Below are 15,773 nucleotides of genomic sequence, written 5' to 3' on the forward strand. Positions count from 1 at the left end.
ATGAATCATTACTGTTCCTACATAAGCACCTGTTTTTCTTCTATATTTCATAAGTGCCTGTTATGAAGCAAAAAGAGCCTCTAGCCCAAGAACCAAGCTAGAACAATGCTATGTAGAGTTTCTACATGGATCTGATCACAGCAACCCCTTACATTTAAGGTGAGAAGTTTAGACCCCTGTTCAGAAGTAGCAGTCAGGGAAACTACATGGGAGGTGACGGGGGGAGGGGGAGACTAACCCTTCTGTGAGATGCTAACATAATTCCCTGATAGCTGGGTACAAGAGACAGATGTCCAGGAACTGAGTAAAATAACCCAAATTTACATATAATGTATATTGTCAGATTCTGGGGAATTGTGGGAATTCCCCCTAACCTCAAGGGAAGAATTAAGACAGGACACCAGGTGGCAGAATTGGAATGCATTTAAAGAATATATATTAGTAGATTATTGGTGGATAGACTTTTGATTGGAATTCATACCTTGAGTTTTGATACTTGGTCTATACTTTCAGGTGGATGGTGCTTTGGAATTAAACACCCAGCCTACACCTTTAGATAAGCAGAGTGTGACAGATGGGTAGTATGTTGAGTTCAGTACCTCTATTTACTTTGAAAAGCTGGTTCCTCTGCTGCAGCTGTACACCTGAGTACTCTGTGCAAGCTGTGTGTCTTGGCAGGGTTTATAGCTTCATCAAAAGCTCACTGCTGTTAGACAACATAACTATAGGGTAATAAGAGCTGCCACTTCAGCTACCTACAAAGTGTGTGCTAAAAATTAGTGTAGATTTTTTAAAATTTAACTTTATTTTGATGTAAGAAGCTAAAGATATGCGCAGCACATGGTAACTATGAAATCTGTGTTAATTGGCAGAAATGAGCTAAACTGATTGGAAAAGTTCATTTGTATGCTAAAATTTAAAGCCAAAGGAAAAAAAAATTAAGTAACACTTTCAGTGATGCATTGTTCTCTACTTCAGAACTTTCCAAACAGTGGGTCTGGACAAAATCAGCATTTGGGGCCATGATCTGAGCATGTTCTCCATAGATACATCCGTATTTTGCGCCTCCAGCAGTTCACATAATTTTATTTGGCCATGATCATGAGGTCAATATTGCAGAGGGATTAGAAGGAAAATGTTTTTCCTTTTTGGCAGATGACACAGAGGTACAGAGCACAGTAGATAAAAATCTCAGAAAGTGACCCACGATGGGGAATGAGATACAAATGTGGGCTAACCGGGAGGGAGAGATTAGTGTGATCATGTCTCTCGCTCTTGAAATAATAAAACAGTGTGCTAAGGTAGTGACCAGATGTCAGGGAGTAAAGGAATAAGCACATCTCTAGAATATTATGTCCAGTTTTGGAGGCAGTATCTCCAAAAAGCTATGAAAAGAGTGGAATGGACTTGAGAAATTTATATCAAAACGTCTTTTGAGATTTAAGCAGTTAAATCTATATACACTGAGAAAAAGAGATGGGGAGTCATGAAACAGACTGTTAAGTTACTTGAAATTATAAATAGCACATTAAGAAAAATGTAGCTGTTTTTCAGGGGGAAAGTTTGCTGTAGATAATAGGCCATGGTATGAGACTCATAGAGGGGGAGACTCGGGAATAGCATCAGAAAATATTTATGTGAAGGATGGTAGATGCATGGAATGACCTCCTGAAGGAGGTGTTGGAGGAAGAAACTGTGAAGGAGTTTAGGAAAGCCTGGGATCAACTGACGCCTATGGTACTACATCAGGATTTAAATTGGGAAGACAGGTGCCCATTGCAGTTCTATTTTTCTGACTTCCTCCTTTATCCTAGCACTGCCTAGAGCAGATCTTTCAAGAGCCTATATTTGGGATTTGAAGACAGAATACGTGCCTACTGAAACTCTGTAACTGTGGAGGATTTGGAGAAGCTGGTTAATAACAGGATAGTCAGTGAACAGGCACAGACAGATACTGTAGCAGGTGAATTGATAACTAATACTGCCTGGGCCTAGATCACTGTCCAGCCATAGCAAGTAGCTCAGGGTGAAAGATGATGCCTCTTGCCCTTAAGCTTCTCAACCTTAGTCCCAGCAGCAGCAGTACCCGAGTTTCCAAGTTACCCAGTTCCGCTTTTTGACCTGGCTCTGAACTTACACCCAGTAACTTGGCAGCTCTGAAGATACAAAGAAAGAATCTTGCTAAAAAGTAGAGGTGTGGGAGCACTGTAGTATCAGCATTTTGCAGAATGCCTTCACTTTTGGAAGGGAATCAGTAAAGAAAACACAGTGAGCCAACTTTGAAACAGTGCTATGCAATATCCTCTGCAAAATATTAGGTTTTTTTTTTCCAGAGGACACGGATGGGTACTCTGTCCTCTACTCAAAGGAACAATTCTCAGCACTGGAAAGAAAAATTGGACTTGATAAGGGGGGAGGAGTCAAGATGGCGCCAAGACGCTGAGTGATCGAAGTCTGTGGAGATCGTGAATTGCTTTACCGCTTTTCTTCTGATTGCAATGCCCCATACTAAAAGAAAGGGAACGGTGAGAGCCTTACCCCTCCAGGCTCGCACATTTTCTCCAAGGCAAGGAACGCTCGATGACTTCGTAGCTCAGCGCCCACCAACACAAACTGGAGGAGAAACTCCGCTAGACGCTGGCGCAGGGATTCAGGCGTCGTTGGAGAGTGAGATATCTTTGTCTCCTCCAGATACTGGAACGCCACTCTGTCCTGCCGCGATTCGAGAGGGGAGAGCTGAACTACACAACCCGGAAGTTGGTGAAGATGTGGTCAGCGGAGAGAGTCCCCCTTTGGAAATGGAGGCGGCAGTGGAAGGTAATCTAACGCGGGGAAACCTGCCTAAAGTGGTAACCCTTGATATGTTGTGGTTGGCAATGGAGAAAATGCAAAAACTTATAATTACCTCTACACAAGAGACTAAAAATCTTGCAATTACGGTTGATCAGCTTTCTAAGTCTATGGAAAAAATGAAACAAGACTTAAATGATCAACAAAAGAGCTCTCAGGAAGAAACTGGAAAACTTAAAGAAAATGTTTCAGCAGTGATAAAAGATAATATAAATATGCGCCAAAAGATTGAACAAATTGAGAATTATAATAGAAGACTGAATATGCGAATTCTCAATTTCCCCAAACCAATAGGAGTCTCACCATATGATATGTTCAAAAAATTTCTTGTGCAAAATTTAAAATTTTCCTCTCAAAATATTCCACCAATAAATAAGATTTATTATTTACCTACTAAGAAGAATCAGGTAGAGACCCCTTTAAATTCGGAGAAAATTGAGGAGTTAAAAGATATTTCAATGATTTTGGAGGACTCATTATCCGAAGTAACGACAAGAGCGACTCTTCTAATTTCATTTGTATTTGAACAAGACTTTGACGCAGTATTAAAACTCTACTTCAAGAATACTCAATTAGAGTTTTGTGGTCAGAAACTTTGGATCTTTCCTGATGTGACTAAAATTACTCAGGAGAGAAGGAAACAGTTTCTGGAAATGAGAGTAGAAACTAGATCTTTGGGTGCAACTTTTTTACTTGCTTACCCCTGCAAGTGTATTGTAAAATACTTAGGTATAAAATATGTGTTTTTTGCACCAACTCAACTGAGAGAATTTATAAATTTGAAAAAGATTGTTAAGTTATGAATCCAGTATAATTCAATGAGAAATGGTGGAAGTTAGGCTATGCCTTTCCTGTTAATTATATTTTGACCAGATTCCCTGAATCAGTTTAGACTCCTCTCCCTTTTATCTGTTTTATTGTGGTCTAAGGTAGACATGGTGAATTAATAATGTTTTTTTCTTCTTTAAGTTATATTTGAAATTATATGTTTCATTCATGCCTAATATTTCTTGTAACAAGCTTAAATACTTGTGAATATATAAAATGCATAAATAAAAATATAAAAAAAAAAGAAATTGGACTTGATATACCGCCTTGCTGTGGTTTTTTTTTTTGCAACTACATATATATAGAGAGAGTGAGCCAGCAGTTTCAGCACAATGGAATAATAGCTTTGGGGCATGTACTTGTATGCAGATTGTGTTAAAATTCCCTCATCCTGTTACTAATGTTTGTGCTATATAGTTTAGCCTGTAATAATAGTGTTATGTTGATTGGCGTTGAATATAGAGAAAAAAAAAGTAACTCGGGGTGAACCGAGTCGATTCATCGGCCGTTTCTCCTCAGCTGTTCAGCTCGGCTCTGTCGGGTCTCCCAAGTGTCCCGCGGCTCCCACGTACACTCCAGTACCGGGGAGACGAAAGCGCCCCAGAATAACAACACGAAATCCGGCAATTCCTCGCCTCCAACTCCCACTTGCTAACACACTTCCGGACCCCCCCCCCCCCCCTAAAAAGAAAAAATCGAAATCGGGCCCTGTCCCTAATTAGCCGGTGACTTCTGAGCTCTCATTAATGGCCTAATCAGAGACCGGATAAAAGTCTTAACATTGCTCCCATTCAATCGCAGCCAGTTACTACAGGTGACAGAAGTTTTGCTGAAGGTAACTAGAAGGCGCAAAACTTCGCAGAGCTGAACTTACGCGGGCAGTGTGGATCCTTTAGCGCTTGTGCCATGGCTATGAAGATCGGGACGTAGAAGGCACCTGGCATTTTCATGACCGCTATGGCGAGATGCTCGCTCTTTTCTTTTCTCTTCGACGAATAAAACACTTAGGCTGACAGGGATGCGGCAGGGTTGGCTGGCACTGGCAGGCAGCTTTCAGAGAAATGGTTTTCTCTTCGGCTGCAGATCAGTAATAAAGGGAGGGCGTAGGGATTTCATAACTTCCTTTAGCAGAGATTACACTGTGTGATTCCTGTATCAATTTGTAATCTGTCTAAATCTTCTGTGGGTACAATGGAACAAAAACTTAATACAAAAAAATACAATTTTAAATTAATACCTTTTGTAGCAAGTTTGTTAAATTTATTTGTGAGAGGGTGGAGGCGGGAAAAGAGTCTTGTGTTTTATATTTTCAAATGATTGCCGCTATAAAATTTTTAATAGTTATATGCATAGCATTTTAAAATGTAAATTAAGTTTTACTTTTGTGGCAGTGCTGTACTGCTATCCAAAAAAACCAAAATTGAACACAATGTCGTTCAGTAGTATTGCACAAACATATATATTGCTTGTCTTTCTAAAACGAGGAAAGGACCTCTATACACCCATACGCTTACTTAGATTTTAGCGGCTTTCACTGGGGTGTGTGCTAAGAATTAGTGTAGATTTTTAAAATTTCACTTTATTTTGATGTGAGAAGCTAAAGATATGCGCAGCACATGGCAACTATGAAATCTGTGTTAATTGGCAGAAATGAGCTAAACTGATCGGAAAAGTTCATTTGTATGCTAAAATTTAAAGCAAGGGGAAAAAAAATTAAGTAGCACTTTCAGTGATGCATTGCTCTCTCTACTTCAGAACTTTCCAAAAAGTGGGTCTGGACAAAATCAGAATTTGGGGTCATGATCTGAGCGTGTTCTCCATAGATGCATCGTATGTACGCACTTGATTGCAAAATCATGTGCATATCTTAAGTCCGGAAATGGCAATCGCCATAACGGCAAATGTAAGCCACATTGAGCCTGCAAATGGGTGGGGAAATGTGGGATACAAATTCTACAAATAAATAAATAAATACAATTTAAAATGTAAATTAAATTTTACATTTGTGGCAGTGCTGTACTGCTATACAAAAAACATTCTACTATTTACTTGCTCCTGCATGTAACGTTTGTTTAGCTTGCATCGTTCATTCATTGTGTCCTTTTGGAGTTCATTTGAGGCAGACTGGGGGTATTTGTTATTGGGTACGTCTTTAGAAGTTGCGATGAGACAGTTCTCTCGATCTTAGCTAGCGCCCACTGTGAATCTGAATGTACACTCTTAATTTTATTCTTTTCTTTTTAGAGTTTAATAATTTTTATTGACGAATGCACATATGAAACATTTCCATGCCAATCAGTATAACTTTGGTAATATGCAATTCAAACCTGTACTAATACAGCTAAACAGCTATCATCAACATTTTCCTTTTGTGTCCCTCCTCCCCCCTTCCGTACTAATATATTGATTAACATTGGCATATATATATACAAAAGTGCTGTACATAACTATTGTCAAGAAATCTGTATAGTAACTTCGAAATGTATCAAGTAGTAACCTGGGTATTATTCAACAAAATTTAAAAATAAAATATAGATTGCTGACAACATTCTGTGGTCTTGGTTTTGTATTTCATTGCTCTACTAATTTCATTTCTTCCCCATCTTCTTTTCTTTTTTATTTTCCTTTTTGATTTAGGTCATCATCAGTTTGTCATTTAGTTTGTGCTGGTTTTTTTTAACCTTGTGCTTGAAAGGATACACTGTTTGTTTCCTGTACATGAGTCCATTTATAGTTTCACTATTTGCACCACCTTTTTATGCTTTTATATATTTTTTATATTCCACGCATATGTACTTTCTTATGTATCATTATTTTTTCTTTCCTTGTTTTTTTTAGTCACGATAACTGGTATGCACAGTTATAAACATTGATAATAAGGATCATTGAGTAGAGTAGGTGGGTGTCCTATCTGTTATTACAAAATACACATTTTAAATTTTAATGGATATTATTTTTTGTTTTATTACATTTGTACCCCGTGCTTTCCCACTCATGGCAGGCTTACATGGGGCAATGGAGGGTTAAGTGACTTGCCCAGAGTCACAAGGAGCTGCCTGTGCCGGGAATCGAACTCAGTTCCTCAGGACCAAAGTCCACCACCCTAACCACTAGGCCACTCCTCCACACTATGTATTAACATTTTACATGTATTGGTTGAGCATATATTTTGCAATTTAAAGACTGGTTTTGAAGTTTTTTTTAGTACATACTACAATTCTGTCTAGTTTAAATAATGTGAATTTAATCTACCCAATGTTTGCTTGTGAATTCAAATTATATTAAACCAATGGCAAACTATAATGTTACACCCAGTCTTTTGTTGAGAGGTAAGTGACTTCAGATACCCGGTGCTAATTCATTCAATATTGAAAAGCACCGCTTCGCTCTGCCACTGGCTCTCAACATTGCCAGTGCGGTTACAGGCGGGCATCCTCATAAGTCCAAAATCCTTTCTATGGTGCTAATTCACATACATTGTTTTTCTATTATACTTTATATGCAGGAATTAGCACTTATCTTTTCTGGGCGTTTTCTAGTATCTTTTGGCCCATATGTTCTCTAGTCATATGATGGATGTTGTTTTATGTCAAGAATATATACTTTGTATTTTATTGGCAATTTTTTATAGAGAGGAATATTTATGTTTTATGATCTTTTATGTGAATATGTAATTTATATAATCTATCTTGTCACATCAGTCTATGTCTTGGTGACTATCAGGCGAGCTTTGTTTTATTGATTATTTGTTTTACAATTTTTTTGTTATATTTGTATTCATATACTACTAACTAACATTTCTAAAGTGCTACTAGGGTTACGCAGCGCTGTACAATTTAAACATAGAAGGACAGTCCCTGCTCAAAGAGCTTACAATCTAAAAGACAAGAGAACAAACTAAAGACAAGTGAACAATCTAGATATTGACCTAACTTATTGCTAATGATTTATTCATGCGTTTTATTTGTTTTCTTGTAGCCCCTGACACAGTCCTGCTGGGCGAAACATGGCCTGTGTCGGGCTTTTTACTCTAGATATTATTTTATTAATAAAGTCCATTTTGCTTTTCCACTGATCTGCTTTGTTGTTTTCCATCTTGGAGTTTGCGGATCGTCTGCCTTGCTGTTTTCTTAGAAGATCCCAAAACAGTACATTTTATACTGCTATTCCTAGAAATAAGCAGTGGATTTTCCCCAAGTCCATCTTAATAATGGCTTATGGACTTTTCTTTTAGGAAGCCATACTAACCTTTCTTTAAATCCCACTAAACTAATTGCTTTTACTACATGCTCTAGCAATGAATTCCAGAGTTTAATTACACATTGAGTGAAGAAATATTTTCTCTGGTTTGTTTTAAATTCATGACTTTGTAGCTTCATTGCGTGCCCCCTAGTTCTAGTATTTTTGGAAAAAGTAAACAAGCAATTTTCGTCTACCCATTCCACTCCACTCATTATTTTATAGACCTCTATCATATCTCCCCTCAGCTGTCTTTTCTCCAAGCTGAAGAACACTAGCTGCTTCAGACTTTCCTCATAGGGAAGTCATTTCATCCCCTATATCATTTTCGTCGTCCTTCTCTGTATCTTTTCTAATTCCACTATATCTTTTTTGAGATGTGGTGACCTACATTTTAGATGCAGTCGCACCTAGTAATACAAAGGAATTAAAGCATCCTCATTTTTTCCCATTCCTTTCCTAATAATACCTAACATTCTATTTGTTTTCTTAGCTGCCGCCGCCACACACTGAGCAGAGGGTTTCAACATATCATCAACGATGATGCCCTAGGTCCCTTTCCTGGTCATTGACTCCTAGTGTGCATCATTTAACTATAGATCGGGTTCCTCTTTCCTGCAAGCATCACTTTGCCCTTGCTCACATTAAATGTCATCTGCCTTTGGATGCCCAGTTTCCCAGTCTCATATGGTCCTCTTGTAATTTTTCGCAGTCCTCTTGCAATTTAACAACTTTGAATAACTTTGTTTCGCCAGCACATTTAATTACCCAGATCATTTATAAATATGTTAAAAAGCAGCTGTCCCAGCACAGACCCCTGGGGATCCCTACTATCTACCCTTCTCCATTGAGAATACTGACCATTTAACCTTACCCTCTGTTTTCTATTGTGGATTAAAAACTGGTTAAAAGATAGAACACTACCTCCTATCCCATGACTGTCCAATTTCCTCTGGAGTCTTTCATGAGGTGCTTTGTCAAATTCTTTTTTTTTTGTTTGTTACATTTGTACCCTGCGCTTTCCCACTCATGGCAGGCTCAATGCGGCTTACATGGGGCAATGGAGGGTTAAGTGACTTGCCCAGAATTACAAGGAGCTGCCTGTGCCTGAAGTGGGAATCAAACTCAGTTCCTCAGTTCCCCAGGACCAAAGTCCACCACCCTAAACACTAGGCCACTCCAACCACTAGGCCACTCCACATACACAATGAGGGGCATAATCAAACGGGGTGCCCAATGACGGCTCCATGAAGGGCCGGGGAAACCCATATTATCAAAACAAGATGAGCGCCCATCTTTCGTTTTGATAATATGGTCGGGGATGCCCAAATCTCAACATTTAGGTCGACCTTAAAGATGGTCGTCCCCGGTTTTGGCCATAATGGAAACAGAGGACGCCCATCTCAAAAACAACCAAATCCAAGCACTTTGGTCATGGGAGGAGCCGGAATTCGTAGTGCACTGGTCCCCCTGACATGCCAGGACACCAACCGGGCACCCTAGGGGGCACTACAGGACTTCAGAAATTGCTCCCCGGTGCATAGCTCCCTTACCTTGGGTGCTGAGCCCCCAACCCCACCCCCAAAACCCACTACCCACAACTGTACACCACTACCATAGCCCTAAGGGGTGAAGGGGGGCACCTACATGTGGGTACAGTGGGTTTTGAGTGGGTTTTGGAGGGCTCACATTTACTACCACAAGTGTAACAGGTAGGGGGTGGGCCTGGGTCCGCCTGCCTGAAGTGTACTGCACCCACTAAAACTGCTCCAGGGACCTGCATACTGCTGTCATGGAGCTGGGTGTGACATTTGAGGCTGGCAAAAAAAAAAGTATAAGTTTTTTTTAGGATGGGAGGGGGTTGGTGAGCACTGGGGGAGTAAGGGGAGGTCATCCCTGATTCCCTCCAGTGGTCATCTGGTCAGTTCGGGCACCTTTTCATGGCTTGGTTGCAAGAAAAAATGGACCAAGTAAAGTCAGCCAAGTGCTCGTCAGGGATGCCCTTCTTTTTTCCATTATTGGCCAAGGATGCCCATCTCTTAAGCACGCCCCAGTCCTGCCTTCGCTATGGTGCCGACACGCCCCCGTGAACTTTGGTCATCCCCACGACAGAAAGCAGTTGAGGATGCCCAAAATCAGCTTTCAATTATGCTGATTTGGGCGACCCTGAGAGAAGGATGCCCATCTCCTGATTTGTGTCAGAAGATGGGCGCCCTTCTCTTTCGAAAATAAGCCTGAATATCAACTGGCTCACCTTTATCCACATGTTTGTTCACTCTTTCAAAGAAATATAGTATTTTATTTATTTGGATTTTACTCACACCTTTTTCAGTAGTAGCTCAAGTAGTAGATAGGTGAAGCAAGATTTCCTTTCACTAAATCTATGTTGGCTTTATCTCATTAATCCATGCTTTTGAATATGCTCTGTAATTTTGTTCTTTATAATAGTCTCCGCCATTTTGCCCGGCATCAACGTCAGGCTCACTGGTCTATAATTTCCCCGATCACCTCTGGAACCTTTTTTTTTTTTTTTTAAATCGGCGTTACATTGGCCACCCTCCAAACTTCTGGTATTTGGCAGTTTTTCCGTATGCTGACAGCGTTCTATGAGCGAGTAAACACCACTGACACTAGAGGCATTGTATCTCGACTGTGTCTGGTTATACATTTCTTGGAAAGTCAAAAATCAAGATTCTCTGACCCCTGAAGCAGGCGCTTGTGTGCCAAAACACAGCCCGTGTCGGGCCAAGTTCGCAATAAAGGAGAATATTGGTTATCCCAATCTTGAAGGCCCAGTGTTGCTTCTTTTTGTTACTAGTAGCTCTCCCAAATCTTCCTCAGTGAAGACCAAAGCAAATAATTTATTTAATCTCTCCTCTATGGCTTTGTCTTCTCCGAGTGCCCCTTTACACCTTGGTCATCTATTGGCCCAACCGATTATTTTGCCAGCTTCCTGCTTTAATATATCTAAAAAAGTTTCTACTATGTTTTTGCCTTCAACGTAATCTTTTTTTTTCAAAGTCTCTCTTTGCCTTCCTTATTAGCGCTTTCATTTTACTTGCCATCCCTTATTTTGTTTATTATTATTTTCAGTTGGATCCTTCCATTTTCTGAAGGATTTTCTATTAGCTCTAATAGTTTCTTTCCTCACTTTTTAACCATGTTGGCTGTTGCTTGGCCTTCCTTCCTCCTTTTTTTAATACATGGAATATAACTGGCCTGGGCTTCCAGGATGGTATTTTTGAACAGCATCCATGCTGGATGTAAATTCTTGACCTTCACAGCTGCTCCTCTAAGTTTTTTTTTTTCCATCATTGTTCTCATTTTACCATAATCTCTTTTTTGAAAGTTAAATGCTAAAGTATTGGATTTCCCGTGTGTACTTACTCCAAAGTAAATATCAAATCTGATCATACTATGATCACTGTTAGCAAGCGGCCCCAGCACCATTACCTCCTGCACCAGATCATGTACTCCACTAAGGATTAGGTCTAGAATTTTTCCTCCTCTTGTTGGCTCCTGTGCCAGCTACTCCATAAATAAGTCCTTGATTTTCTCAAGGAATTTTACCTCCCTAGCATGCCCTGATGTTATATTTACCCAGTCAATATCGGGGTAATTGAAATAACCCATTATTATTGTGTTCCCCAGTTTGTTAGCCTCCCTAATTTCTGATAACATTTCTATGTCTGTTCATCCTGACCAGGTGGACAGTAGTACACTCCTGCCACTAGGACTAGGGGGCACGCGATGAAGCTAGAATGTAGTAAATTTAAAACGAATCTGAGAAAACATTTCTTCACTCAGCATATATTTAAACTCTGAAATTCGTTGCCAGAGAATGTGGTAAAGGTGGTTAGCTTAGCGGAGTTTAAAAAAGGTTTGGACAGCTTCCTAAAGGAAAAATCCATAGACCATTATTAAATGGACTTGGGGAAAATCCACTATTTCTGGGATAAGCAGTATAGAATATTTTGTACTTTTTTGAGATCTTGCCAGGTATTTGTGACCTGGAGTGGCCACTGTTGGAAACAGGATACTGGGCTTGATGGAACTTTGGTCTTTCCCAGTATGGCAATACTTATGTACTTATGTAAAGACACACATTCACACACACACACACACACACACACACACACACACACACACCCCTACCTTCAGACACACACAGACCCACCCACTTATACCTCTACCTTCAGATATACATCCACACACCCCTTCTTACGTGCAGCCTGTGAGACAAAGCAGTGCTGTATTATCTTTCTGCCCTAAGTGCAGTCAGCCTATTTCTAGATAAAATACCCTTTTCAAAGCCACATTTGTATGTTGTATTTTAAGACAAATATTGTTCAAAAATAGTTTTCTGGAGAAATAGTGTTAAATGTTAAGTATTATTATGCTACCAAATCCACTGCCCCTAAGAAGTGGACCTGGGACCAGAGAAAGGAATCCAGAACCAGACCAAAGCTAAAGCTGACATCTGACCTCTGGGACTATAACAGACACTCACCAGCAGAGTCAGGTTTGCCCTAAGGCTAAAACCCTGATAAGGCTCCCCTTCCCAACAAGAAAACTACAAGAAAAGACAGTTTAACTTGGCTGCTGGAGGAGCACTAGAGTTCCCAGAAACATCTCAGGCTAGGTCCGGGACAAACAGTGGAAGGGTAGAGATGACCAGGTGGGCTGACCAAAGGCATCATTCATGTACACATCTCCCAGTTTGGAAAGGGATGCTCAGAAAGCATCCATTTGTGCAGCATCAGCCTTGATCTTGTTTCCAGATGCATCTTTTCCTTTCCCCTCCTCCTCCACATGGAAGCGCAGGTTTTCCAGGAAAATGATGGAGCCAGGAGCAGGATCAGCACAGGTCTTCTCTACCTCTGAACTCATGCAGTCTTTCAGGAAAATGATCTCCCTTCCCAACAGGGTCTTCAGCTGCCACTGAAGCTAGTGAGTATTTGTCAGGCATGAGTATTTGTCAGCCCAGGTGACTCATAAGAACCACAGACTTGGAAGCATGGTCCAAACAGTACTGAATGCTAGGAAGAGCTGCCTTGATTCTTTGGTTGTTTGTGATTTGGTTATTTTTTATTGGAACATTGAAGTTAACCCTCATTATCACCCTCTTGCCCTTCACATCCACCCTGTCCAGCGTGAGCTTGTTAGAAAGAGACATGTCTGCGATTCTGGTACTCCTGGTCCTGCTTCTGGACGCTGCGCACTGTGTGCGGCGGTTCTGGACACAGAATTTTCTTTCAAATGAATGAGACATCTCCAGTGATGTGCAGTGACATTCAGGAATTGTTCCAAATAATAAGAAAGGTTCATCAGTACCATCACAGCACCTCCCACTCTCACAAGAACAACTGAAAGGGCTAAGCAGCTGCAACATAACACCCTTCCATTCCTACAGGAACAACAAAATGGTATTAGCAACCTCAACATTGCCCCAAATGCAAAACAAACAAACAAACAAAAAAAACTTAGATTGTGAGCCCTCTAGGACCTGTGGAGGGGCATAATCGAACGTCACCGGCGAAATAGTTCGCCAGTGATCTATTTTGGCAGCGGCGCAACAGCTGGCTGGAACCGTATTATCGATAATACGGTCTAGCCCGGCCAAATGCCTTGGATTTAGTCGCTTTTGCTTTTCAGCGATAATGGAAAAAACTGCCGGCGATCTCAAACCCGGCAAAATCCAAGCCATTTGGCCGTGGGAGGTGCCAGCATATGTAGTGCACTGGTCACCCTGACAAGCCAGGACATCAACTAGGCACCCTAGGGGGCACTGCAGTGGACTTCAAAAATTGGTCCCAGGTGCATAGCTCCCTTCCCTTGTGTGCTGAGCCCCCTCAAATCCCCCCCAAAACCCACTCCTCACAACTCTACACCATTACCATAGTCCTTATGGGTGAAAGGGGGCACCTATATGTGGGTACAGTGGGTTTTGGGGGGTTTTGGAGGGCTCTACATTAACCTCCACAAGTGGAACAGGTAGGTGGGATGGGCCTGGGTCCGCCTGCCTGAAGTCCACTGCAACCAACAAAAACTGTTCCAGGGACCTGCATACTGCTGTCAGGGAGCTGGGTATGACATTTGAGGCTGGCATCCAGGCTGGCAAAAAAGGTTTTTATATTAATTTTTTTAGTGTGGGAGGGGGTTGGTGACCACTGGGGGAGTACGGGGAGGTCATCCCCCATTCCCTTCGGTGGTCATCTTGTCAATTGGGGCACCTTTTTGAGGCTTGGTTGTGAAAATAAAAGGACCAAGTAAACCCGGCGAAATACTGCTTAACGCCGCTTTTTTTTCCATTATCGGCGAAAGCCGGCCATCTGGTAGCCATGCCCATGCCCCGCCTTCGCTACGCTGCTGACACGCCCCTTGAATGTTCGCCGGCGAAGCGATGGGAAAACGGCGATGCTGTCAAAACAGCCGCTTTCGATTATACCGATTTCACCACTTTTGAGAAATCGACGGCCATCTCCCAATTTATGTCGGGAAATGGCCGGCAATCACTTTCGAAAATAAGCCTGTTAGTATATTTAGGTTGCACTTGGTCCAACATGAAGAGACTTCAATCCCTCCAGAATGCAGCCATCTGTTTGCTATGCCATGCCCAACACCACAACCATACTTCTCTTCTACTACAGAAATATCATTGGATTCCTGTCAACCAGCGCATAATCTTCAAATTATTCACACTTGCATTTAAGGCCCATAGAGTTGGCCTCCATACCTATCCTCTCTCACCATTCTTTATTCACCTGAGCACCTCATTTGTTCTCTTAATGATCACCGCTTAGTTTTACCTGGCCCTAAGTTTGCCCAATTGGAATCAATCAGGCATCTTGCCTTTTTCTTTACTGCACCATTCCCGTGGAATTCCCTTCCCCTACACTTTCATGCAGAACTTTCATTCAAAAATTCTGGATTAAAGACCTGGCTTTTTACTCAGGCCTTCACCTCACCTTTTAAAATATAATCTTGAGGCTGACCATTCTTATTTCTGCACTATCCCATTCCTACCCCTCCTATTTTGCTTGTGTCTACTCCCTGTCCCATCCCCTTTCTCTCCTTGTTCCTGTCTGGATGTGTTCTCTGGAATGGCTGATTTTCTTTCCTATCAATGTTTTGTAGTTCCTTTCCTTTCAAGTTATTTAGATTACTATAAACCGCCAAGATCTGCTAGCTAACCATGGTGGTTTAGCAAATTTATTAAACTATAGCTATAACTATCACTTTGTGCCCCCTTTTTTTGGGGTGGGGGAAAGATATCATTCTGCAACCTAACCCTATGGGGTACATTAGACTGTTTGGATTCTGGTCAAAATAGGCCAAATATTCTGTAACAAAAACAACAACAAGAACCTACCAAACAAAACAAAGCTGACAGTGTAGAGTATGGGGTAATTTATAAAGGCATTTTTGTGCATATATGAGAGTAGACATGTCTAAAATGCTGCTTATAAATATTGCCCCACTAGGTGTATCTACTTTCATGTGATGTAAGTGGGGGCATTTTTGGAGTAGATTCTGCATGGAGCATAGACGGAACATTTATACCTTTACCTGTTTATGAGCAGACATGAATGTCAGAGGCTTCATGTTATATGCAATTCCTGCAGCTTTCCTGGGAAAGTTTTACAAATATACATGGGGGGGGGGGGGGGGGGGGGTTATGTTATGTGCCTTTATAAAATAGGCTACAAATAGTTGCCATCTTGCCCTCTCAACCTAGGAAACCTGTTATAAAATTACTCTCTACAGCAAAGATTCCCAAACTGTGGGTTGGGACTCCGCATGGGGTCACAAAACCTGCCTTTGGGTCACAAGCTAGGTGGGCTTTCCATAGGTAA

The 15,773-nt window shown here is 41.1% G+C and overlaps 1 pseudogene; it reads right to left on the reverse strand.

Moving 5' to 3' along the window:
- Window positions 1-12,610: 12,610 nt before the first annotated feature.
- On the reverse strand, window positions 12,611-13,129 carry LOC115474128 (annotated as a pseudogene).
- Between the last annotated feature and the right edge of the window lie 2,644 nt (window positions 13,130-15,773).

This window comes from Microcaecilia unicolor, chromosome 7 (genome assembly GCF_901765095.1).
Source record: "Microcaecilia unicolor chromosome 7, aMicUni1.1, whole genome shotgun sequence".
NCBI lineage: Eukaryota > Metazoa > Chordata > Amphibia > Gymnophiona > Siphonopidae > Microcaecilia > Microcaecilia unicolor.